The sequence below is a fragment of the Nicotiana attenuata genome, unplaced genomic scaffold (assembly GCF_001879085.1).
Source record: "Nicotiana attenuata strain UT unplaced genomic scaffold, NIATTr2, whole genome shotgun sequence".
NCBI classification, from domain to species: Eukaryota; Viridiplantae; Streptophyta; class Magnoliopsida; order Solanales; family Solanaceae; genus Nicotiana; species Nicotiana attenuata.
The window spans coordinates 56,702-67,762 of record NW_017670582.1 but is presented as its reverse complement, the minus strand read 5'-3'; positions in this window follow the sequence as shown (position 1 = coordinate 67,762).

Below are 11,061 nucleotides of genomic sequence, written 5' to 3'. Positions count from 1 at the left end.
GGAACTTGGCAGCTGAGCTCAAGAAGTTAACCAGTCGGGTCCAGGGTGTCGAAGGTAGCAAAGGCATTGAGGGGCTGAACTATGAAGACTTGTGCATTCAACCGTGTTACTTCCGGAGGGGTACAAACCTCCCAAGTTCGAAATGTTTGATGGATCCGGAGATCCCAGAGTTCACCTGAGGACCTATTGCGACAAGTTCGTTGGGGTTGGAAGAGATGAGAAAATCCGCATGAAGCTCTTCATGAGGAGCTTGAAGGGAGATGCACTATCCTGGTATATCAGTTAGGACCCCAGGAAATGGACGAGTTGGGTAAACATGGCATCGGACTTCATGGATAGATTCCGGTTCAATACCGAGAATGCCCCGGATGTGTTCTACATACAGAATTTGAAGAAGAAGCCCACCGAAACATTCCGCGAGTATGCTACTCGTTGGAGGTCAGAAGCTGCCAAGGTCAGGCCGACCCTGGAAGAAGAACAAATGAATAGGTTCTTCGTCCGGGCTCAGGATCCCCAATATTATGAAAGGTTGATGCTAATCGAGGGTCAAAAGTTCTCTGATATCATCAAACTCGGAGAAAGGATTGAAGAGGGCATCAAGAATGGTATGGTAACAAATCTTGAAGCATTGCAAGCCACCAATAAAGCTTTACAAACTGGTGGCGCTTCCAAGAAGAAAGATGTAAGTGCCGTGATGATCGCATAGGGAGCCAAGTCACCACCAAAATACCATACCTACCCATCACCTCCACTTACATATCAACCTATCCCAAATTACCAAGCACCCGCACCTTCCTATCCACCTCTCGTTTACCAGTCCTCTCCACCTCTCACATATCAACCCACTTCACCCAGATACTCTCAACCAGCACCTGTTTACCAAGCTTATAACACTCAACCCTCTCACTACCAGTCACCACCCACTCGTCAAAATTTTCTAAGGCCCAGACCAAATTTCGACCGAAAACCTCCCAGACAATACACAGACATCGCAGAACCAATTGACCAGCTATATGAAAGACTTAAAGCCGTCGGTTACGTCACTCCCATCCCAGCCAAAGCTCCAGAATCCCTCCCAGTGGGTCAACCCCAACAAGACCTGTGCGTATCACTCCGGCATGAAAGGACACACCCTTGACGAGTGCCGTTCATTGAAAGATAAGATTCAGACCCTGATCGACAACAAGGTCATCGTAGCAAAGGAGCCTGCTCCTAATGTCCGCAACAACCCTCTGGCTGACCACAAAGGTGGAGAAGTTCGTATGATTGAGGTCGAGGATGATTGGGACCCTAAAGGGTCGATAGGTTTGATTGCTGAAGGGGATGAACCAAAGAAGCCGGCAGTTACCCTCAACCCAATTGTTGTACAGAATCAGCCCTCCAAGGACGACGAAGTGAATATGTCTGTACCACTTGAATTTGAAGCGCCTCCTTCTGCAAAGGCGTCTGGGCCGATCGAGGTTGAATTTGGGGTTCCGAAGACACCTACACCCTTTGAAGTTGCTGTGTTACCACCAAGGGTGCCTATTCCGGTAGTAATGAGTGACGTAACACCGTTCCACTCAAACGCCATACCCTGGGATTACACTGCCGAAGCTAGGAGGAAAGGAAAGACAAAGACAGGGGAAGCGATTGCCGCACAAGGAATGACTAGAACAGGGAGGGTCTACACCCCAGAACACCTAGCCGAATCTAGTAAGAAAGCTCAGGGACGGCCCATTGAGACTGGGCACGACGAACTTTGGAGAAAAATACAGGCTAAGGAATATTCGGCCGCTGAACAGTTGAACAAAACGCCGGCACAAATATCTATCCTGGCCCTGCTGCAAAGTTCAGACGCTCACAAAAATGCCCTAATGAAGATACTGAGCGAAGCCTATGTGCCCAGCAATATAACCGGGGGTGAGATGGCGAATATGGTGGGGCAAGTGTTGGAAAGCCATAAAATAACCTTCCATGAAGACGAGTTGCCACCAGGAGGTTTGAGCCACAACAAGGCACTGCACATCATCGTGCAATGCGAAGATTACTTCATCACCTGAGTCCTAATCGATGGAGGGTCCAGCCTCAACATATGTCCACTTGTAACTCTCAGAACTCTGGGAAAAGGCCTACACGAGATCAAAGACGGGTCTATCAATGTCAAAACCTTCGATGGATCCCAGAGATCTACTATTGGAGAAATTAGCCTGTGCTTGCAAATGGGGCCAACGTGGTTCGACGTCGACTTCCAAGTAATAGATGTCCCGGCATCCTACAACTTGCTATTAGGACGCCCCTGGATCCACGCTGCCGGAGCTGTAGCATCGACCCTGCATCAGGCGGTAAAATTCGAATGGAATCACCAGGAAGTGATCATTCATGGCGACGTTAGTAATCCCATATATAGTCGCCAGACCATCCCAGTGATCGGGGGCAGAAGGAGAATAGGTGGAGAGATATACCACCACATCGAAAGGGTCAACGCTGTGGACAAAGACAAATGGTGGGACAACAAGATTAAAAGCATCTTAAATTGGTGTGGGTACGAACCTGGAAAGGGACTCGGCAAGAATCTCCAGGGGATCACTGAGCCCATCACACTGAAAAAGCATGGCACTACTTTTGGCTTAGGGTACGGCTATACTTGGGAAGAATTCCAGAACTGGTCGATGATTTAGTTTCGGTATTGAGGGACTTTTTTGGATGTGTTTCTTGTCGCCGGGCGAGGTTGTGGATTTCGGTATTTATTTGGTGCCGGGCACCGTATTGTACGGCTCTAGCAGGAGTCATAGTAGTAGAAGGAGCAGCTCCAGGCTTCTTGGTATTGAGTTCGTTGGCAGGCCAATGTGGCTACGTATTTAACTTGAGTCAGCTTGGTTAGTCTTGAGTTGTATTGTTGAGGGACAGGTGGATTCGATCGTTATTGAACTTGTTAGTGATCTGGGGAGATCTATGAGATGTTTCTTTTTCTGTGCTGTGAGGCGTTATGATTTCGGACTGTGGGCACATATAGTGCGGTGCTATCGAGATTCATAGTGGAAGTTGAAGGGGGGGACCTCAATTGTGTTTGAGTTTTGTAGCTTACAACACTATACCATTATGCACTCAGTATGCTTACGACTGATACCCGGTATTTTGTTATAACGAGCAAATTTGGTTCGATGTGCATCTCCCTATGTGAGATATTTGTGTGGATCGGGTGGCACGCCGCCACGGGTATGTTATCTAAATCGGGTTGCACGCCGCAACAGTGTGATGTTGAGAATAGTTTTCCATATGTTACCTTATATACCTTGCTTCTTGGTTTCTGAGGAAAGTCCGTATTGGGTGTTGCTCGGCGAATAGCGCGTCGGTTGTGTCCTTTCAGGATTGAATGGTGTATATTACTTGCTTCACCATTGGGGGTAATGAATTGCTTTGGTTTCAGATATCGAATTGTGTGTAGCTGTCGGATTTTGATCACAGTGTATTGAGGTGCTTCATGTGTAGCAGTGTTTGGATATGATCGCGCATCGTAGCGAGGCTACGTGGAGTTATGACCCTTCGAGGTAGATTCAGGCATTCTATTTCTATGCTGTGAGACGGGGTCTCAGCCTTGTGTAGTGATGGTACTGATGAGCTTGAGGTACAGCTCTTTCGTTTGAGTCAATTGTCATGATTTGAGTATGTTCAGACCGTTTCTTGTTGGTGCGTGTATTATGCAAGTCGTGGCGTAGGCCTATATTGAGGTGTCGTAGCACCAGAGTGATGTGTTGGATTCGAGGTGATCGTTGGAGTCATTAATGAATACGAACAGATTTGATTTCAGCTTGTTAGAAGGATAATATCGAGGTTTGGCCCGGAAATCTGTTGTGGTATTAGTCAAAAGGAAAACGGTTTCATGAATGGTTGATATGAGAAATGATTACGGTTTATAGCGTGTTTCATTTATCGTTGGCAGTATAGGAAACTGTGGGAATAATGTCTTAGCTAATGAGAGGTTTTCTGCCGGTATTTGGTTGTTATGGGCAACTACTGTGAATAGAAGTTATCGTTTCAAGCGTTTGGTAGTACATCATATGATTTCACCGAGGTTGCAGGTATGGGTTATTACAACTGGTTCGGGTTTATTCTGGGTATAGATGTGAGGTTCGGATATTGTGTATGATTTCGGAAAGTGCAATGTGATTCTATGGTTTATGGTTTAAATGGACTGTGAGATTTCGGCTATATTGTGTTGTCGGACCCATATGAGATAGGGTAACGTGAGATCACCCCGGGTATATGCTTGGTAAAGTTATTCAGCTGTTGGTTAGCTTCTAGGACAACTCTGGGTACGCTCGAGGACGAGCGTTGGTTTAAGTTGGGGAGGATGTGACGACCCGACCCGTCGTCTCATGTGTTACAACCCCGTTTTCCCCATTTATTGCTCTTTCATGTTTTATTATCAGCAATGGGTCAGTTAGAGTTGAATTGAATTGGTTTGGATAGGAAATGAGGCACTTAGTCTCTTTAAGGAAGGCTTAAATTGGAAAAGTCAACCGGACGTTGACTTATGAGTTCGAAGGTTCGGATGTGATTTTCGATGATCTGGTTAGCTTCGGGAGATGATTTGTGAATTGGGAGCGTGATCTGAATTGGTTTTGGAGGTCCGGTGTAGAATTAGGCTTGAATTGGCGGAGTTAGCATTTTGGCGAATTCCGGTTGATAGGTGAGATTTTGATCCGAGGGTCGGAATGGAATTTCGAGAGTTGCTGTAGCTTCGTTAAGTGATTTTGGATATGTGTGTAAATTTTCAGGTCATTCGGACATCGTTTGGTTGGGTTTTTGATCGAATGCGTAATTCGGAAGTTTTTAAGAAACTTAGGCTTGAATTCGATGTGATTTGATGGTTTTAGCGTTGTTTGATGTGGTTTGATGATGGGAACAAGTTTGAATGAGGTTTTAGGATGTATTGGTGTTTTTAGTTGAGGTCCCGGGGGCCTCGGGGTGAATTCGGGTGGTTAAACGGAGAATTCGGAGTTTTGTTGTAGGTTTGAAGTTGCTGGTTCTGTCATTTCCGCATCTGCGGAAAAGGGACCGCATAAGCGGTTCCGCAGATGCGGCTAAGGGGTCGCAAAAGCGGTTCTGGGAAGCTTGGAACTCTTTCGCAAAAGCGGACAAGGGTCCGCACAAGCGGCAACCGCAGGTGCGGTTTAAGACCGCAGAAGCGGTCCCTGGGGATTTAAGTGAGATCACAGAAGCGATCATTTGGTCGCGGATGCGGTGACCGCAGGTGCGGTAATTTAACTGCAGGAGCGGAAATCGACCTGGAATTAAAGTGAACAGTGTTCACGAATTTGAAAGAGAAGGAAAACTATTTTGGACTTCGACTTAGGCAGTTTCTTGGGCGATTTTGAAGAGAATTCGAAGGGGTTTTATCAGGTATGAATTATGGGACTCGGATTATGTTATTATGGTGTAAAAACATGGATTTATCACTGAAATTCAAGGGATCAAATGCTAAAAATGGGTTAAGCTAGGGCTTGAAAAGCTAAGATGTAAAAACGGATTTTGAAAGGGCATTTGAACCCCGATTTTGGTAAATTTGATATGTATAGACTCGTGGCGAGACGAGGAGTCCGGTGATGTTAATTTTGTAATTTTTCGAGAAGCGGGCCCGAGGCTCGGGTTTTGCCAACTTCGTAAATTTTGGTGTTTTTCGAGTCTTTTCGATTGGGTTATGTTTCTTTAGCCTATTGTAATGAATCCGTTGTGGTTTTAATCAGATTCGGCGCGCGAAGAGGTTGATTCGAAAGGCAAAGGCATAGCGAGCTAGACTTGTGGCCGGCTTGAGGTGAGTAATAGATGTAGGTGATGACCTGAGGGTTTGAAACCCCGGTATATCACATTGTGACGCTGTATTGAGGCGAGACACGTACTCTATGACGAGTGCGGGGTCGATTGTGACTGGGGATTTTGACCTAGTCCGTTCCGATTAATGTTCGTACTGTGTTCTTGACTAGAAATTATTTGGTAATCATCCTACTTGGATTTTATGAACATGTTTGGGGCTTTGTGCCTATCATTTGCATCCTTCAGGGATCCTTATCACTGCTTCCATGATGTTTAGCATATTTCATGATTATCAGTCCTGAGTTAGACACTGCCTCGAAATGTTTAGTAAATAAATAAAGGTTTAAACACTTAGCTCTATAATTCCTAATAATTGAAACAAAAATGAACAATTTGACTGTGCCCGAGTGGCTTGCATGCATATATATATCTGGACTGAGTGTGGATCGGGCTGCACGCCGCAGCTAGTACTACGATGATATTGCGCTTGGGCTGTAGGAGCCCCTCCGGAGTCTGAACCCCCACAGTGAGCGCGGGTACCCAAATGGATCGGGCTGCACGCCGCAGCGGTCACGTGCATTGCATTGCATTCATGCATTTTATATCTGTTTGTCTTAAATTGTCATTGCTTGCTGTTGTTTCATCGTTAAACGTGCTGAATCGTTGATTATAGCTTTATATTGTAATATTTCGGGATTTCTTACTTTCAGTCATTATATATGTTTATTACTAACTGAGTTGGAAGTACTCACTTTACTCCCTGCACCATGTGTGCAGATTCAGGTGCTCCGGAGACTTAGTGGAGCTGTTTGCTGTTTCTTGGAGTTTATTTTCAGGAGTTGTCGAGATAGCTGCCTGACGTCCGCAGGACCCGACTCCTCCCCTTTATTTCATTTGTCTTTCCATATCCATGGGAATTGGTTGATCTTCCTCCTGGAAATAAACCATTGGGTTCTAAATGGATCTTTAAGAGGAAAATGAAAGATGATGGCACTATTGAAAAATTTAAGGCAAGACTTGTGGTCAAAGGGTATAGACAACGAGAAGGTCTTGACTATTTCGATACATACTCTCCAGTTACAAGAATTACGTCCATACGAACGTTAGTAGCGTTAGCTGCAGTTTATGGTCTTGATATTCATCAAATGGATGTTAAGACGGCCTTCATAAATGGAGAGTTGGAGGAAGAAATCTACATGGAACAGCCTNATGTATTTTGGCTACCAATAACAACACAGCAACACTTTTAATGGGAATTGATATTTGACACTTTATATATATATATATATATATATATATATTCTTAACGGATTAACGGTTTATTCGATAAGAAAATTGAACAATCTGACCCCAAACCAATAAGCCGTTAATAATAAATTCAATCCGTTCTCCGTCTGTTAAACTGATAACCCGATACCAATAAGCCATTAATCCTCGGTTTCGGTTCGATTTTTGGTTTCGGTTCGATTTTGAACACCCCTAAATTCACTCACTAACATTTAACCTCTAGCTAACTAATATTAAATAGTCTAAACTACCTCTAATCCGGTAATACAACATCAAGTCACATTTTTCATGATATTCCCCCTCAAGTTAGGTGGTGTAAATACATCAAACACACCTAGCTTGGAACTCAAATACTCGTGTTGAATTTTCCTCAACCCTTTTGTCAACAAATCTGCTTTTGTTCCCTTGTTCTACATACTTGGTTGCAACTAGCCTTTCCAATACCTTCTTTATTAAAAAGTGATAATCTATATCAATATGTTTTGTTCGTTCATGAAATACTGGATTTGCTGCAATTTGTATAGCTGTCTTACTATCACAGTGAATGTTTACAGGTAGCTAAACCTCAACTCCTATCTCCTTTATCAGTCCTTCTAGCCATACCAATTCTACAACGGTGGCTGCTAAGCTCTTGTATTCTGCTTCAGCAGAACTTCTAAATACTGTTGTATGCTTCTTAGACTTCCAAGGAAACAAGGAATCACCTAGCTTGATCAAGAACCCTGCCCACAGATCTCCTGGAATGCTGACATGTAGCACAATCTGTATCATAGTATGCCTCCAGTGTACCTGTGTTTTTGTTGGACATCAAAGTACCTTGCCCTGGGTGATTCTTGATATATTTAACAATCTTTATTGCTTCTTCCACATGAGATCTTTTGGTTGTTGAAGGAATTGACTTAGCATTTGCACACTAAATGCTAAATCAGGTCTTCTCACAGTCAAATACAATAACTTTCCTATTAACTTTTGATAGACTCCTGGTTCTGGTAGTAGTTCATCCACAGTATTACTTGAGGTCCTTAAGTGATCATCATACTCCTTTGTTGTCAACTTTGTATTAACCTTTAGTGGAGTGGCTACAGGCTTTGTTGCTCCAAGGCCAAGCTCAGAGATAATCTCTAAGGCATACTTTCTTTGATACATGAGAATCCCATCCACAGACCTTGAAAATTCTATACCAAGAAAGAACTTCAATTTCCCTAGATCTTTCATTTCAAATGCTTGCTGTAAGCTTCCCTTGTTTCCTCAATTAACTGCATAGTGGTGCCAGTAACTACCATGTCATTATAACGATCCGGCCGATTGTCTTGAGTATTATAGCCTCGTTCCTCCATTTATTGCTTATTATATTCTTATTTGTTGATATGTGATTTGTCGGGGTGGTTGGTTTTGTTCTGGAGATGTTTCGGAATGAATTAGGACACTTAGTATCAAGGTTAGAAGCCTAAGCTAAAAGAGCTGACCAGATATTGACTTATGTATAAATGACTCCGGAATGTAGTTTCACAGTTCTGATAGCTTCGTATGATAATTTTGAACGTAGGAGTGTGTTCGGATATTAATTTGAAGGTCAGTAGATGATTTCGGCTTGAATTGGCGAAACTTGGAAAAGCTGAAGTTTGTAGAGTTGAGAGGTTTGACTGAGAGTTGACTTTGTGGTTACCGGTCTCGGATTCTGGTTTCGGAAGTTAGAATAGCTCCGTTGTATCATTTTGCACTTGTGTTCAAAATTTGAGGTCAATCAGAGTTGGTTTGATAGATTTCACCATCGATTGTAGAAGTTGGAAATCCATTAGTTTCACTAGGCTTGAATTGGGGTGCGATTCGTATTTTGATATTGTTTGATGTGATTTGAGGCCTTGAGTAAGTTTGTATGATGTTTTGAGATGTATTAGTATGTTTGGATGGGGTCCCGGGGGGCCTCGGGAGTGATTCGGGTTGGAATCGGAATGAGTTTGGACTTGAGGAAATGCTGAAGTGTTTCAGGTCTGGTGCGATCGCACCTGCGAAGAATTGGTCACAGGTGCGTGACAACAAAAGCGGCCAAGGGGTCACAGATACGGTTCTAGGCAAGTTGTATTGGTTGCGCAGGTGCGAGGGATTTTCCGCACTTGCGAGGTTGCAGATGCGGATGTGTGGTCACAGGTGTGGACTGGAGTGAATGTGGGGAGGCTCGCAGAATAAAATGAGGTTCTGCATAAGCGAAAATGCCTCTGCGAAGAGGAGTCCGTTGGTGCAGAATTTAAGAGCTTGGCCTGGATGCGCAGGTGCGGACGCGGGGCTGCAGGTGCGAGCTTTTGGCCGAAGAAGCGGCAGGTCAGGGATTGAGAGTTTTTTCGCAGAAGCGGCTAAAAGGTCCACAGAAGTAGAACCACTGGCAGTGTATTAATTTGGAAGGGTTTCGACATTTCTTCATTTGTGGACTTTGCAAGCTCGGTTAGAGGAAATATTTGAGAGGGGTTTCACTAGATTTCAAGAGGTAAGCAACTTTTGGCCATTTTTATCGATTAGTATTGCCTACCCATTGAATTTCCTACCTAGATTATGTGTTTTTAAGGTGGAAGTTGGGGAATTTTTTACTAGGGATTGGAGAGTAAGATTTGGAGATTTGAGTGCCGATTTATGGTCGAAATTAGGGGATTTTGGTATGGTTGGACTCGTTGTTGAATGGATATTCGAATTTTGTAAATTTTGTTGGATTCCGAGACGTGGGCCCAGGATTGACTTTTTGGGTTGACTTTTTGACTTTTGTTAAAGAACCTAGCCTTATCATATTAAATTGATTCCTATAAATTGTGTTGATTATATCAAGTTGTTTGTGGCTAGATTCGAGTTGTTCGGAGGCCGATTCGCAAGGAAAGGGCTTGTTGGAGTAGGGATTTGCGCGGTTTGAGGTAAGTAATACTTCTAAACTTGGTTCTAAGGGTATGAATCCCTGAAATATGTGTTATGTGGTTGGTGTTGAGGTGAAGCACATGGTAGGTGACAGTCGTGTGGGCGTGCACCGTGGTAATTTGTGACTCGGTTGATTTTGTGGTACTATGTATGTCACGTCCCAACCTTGGGAGGCGCGACCGGCGCTCGATCGAGTGAACCCAACCGAGCAAGCCTCATCACACACTTCCTACCTAACTCTTCATGAATAAGATAGCCATGATTCCTTTTTATTTAAGCAGGGAAAGGTGGTACATTCAACAATGTTAATTCATCTTATATTACAAGCTTAAACCGTAGTTAAAGTTAGCTTCCGAAATTCCCATAAAGTTACAGTTTATAGATAACATGAGTTTAGAATTACAACATGGTTCATGGACCCCTCAAACACCCGTACATAACCCACACATATGTCTACGGAGCCTCTAAGGATGTAAGAAAAGACAAGCATGACAGTGCCGGCAACAAGGCCCCGGCTATACCTCAAAAGCAGGAGTCTATAACAAAAGATGTGTAATCTACCCCCTTGAAGGAGAAAGGGGCTCACCAAGACTTCGGAAGAAGGTACTCCGCTACACGCGATCAACACTATCTGCAATGGAGCCACCTACATTCATTAAACAAATGTAGCGCCCCCGGCAAAGGGGAGGTTAGTACCATGGAATAGTACTAGTATGTATAACTAAACTCCATCTAATTAGAAAGAACTATCAAACAAGAATAAAGAGGAATTCATATAGACAATCAGAGTTTCAAACAAGCACTATGTCAACAATATAAGGAGGCTCAAAAGATTTTCACGTGGTTTCTTAAATTTTAGATTGTAGTATCCCACACTATTGCATCATCATTCACCTTGCCACCGCTTCTTTGAGCGGAGTCCGATCACGGCCCGATCGGCTAGGCCGTCTCCCGGAGACGTTACCATTACTTCATTCATACTTTCCAATTTCACTCATCAATACATTGCCACCACGTATGTGTGTGTATATATATATATACATATATATATATATATATATATATATATATATATATATA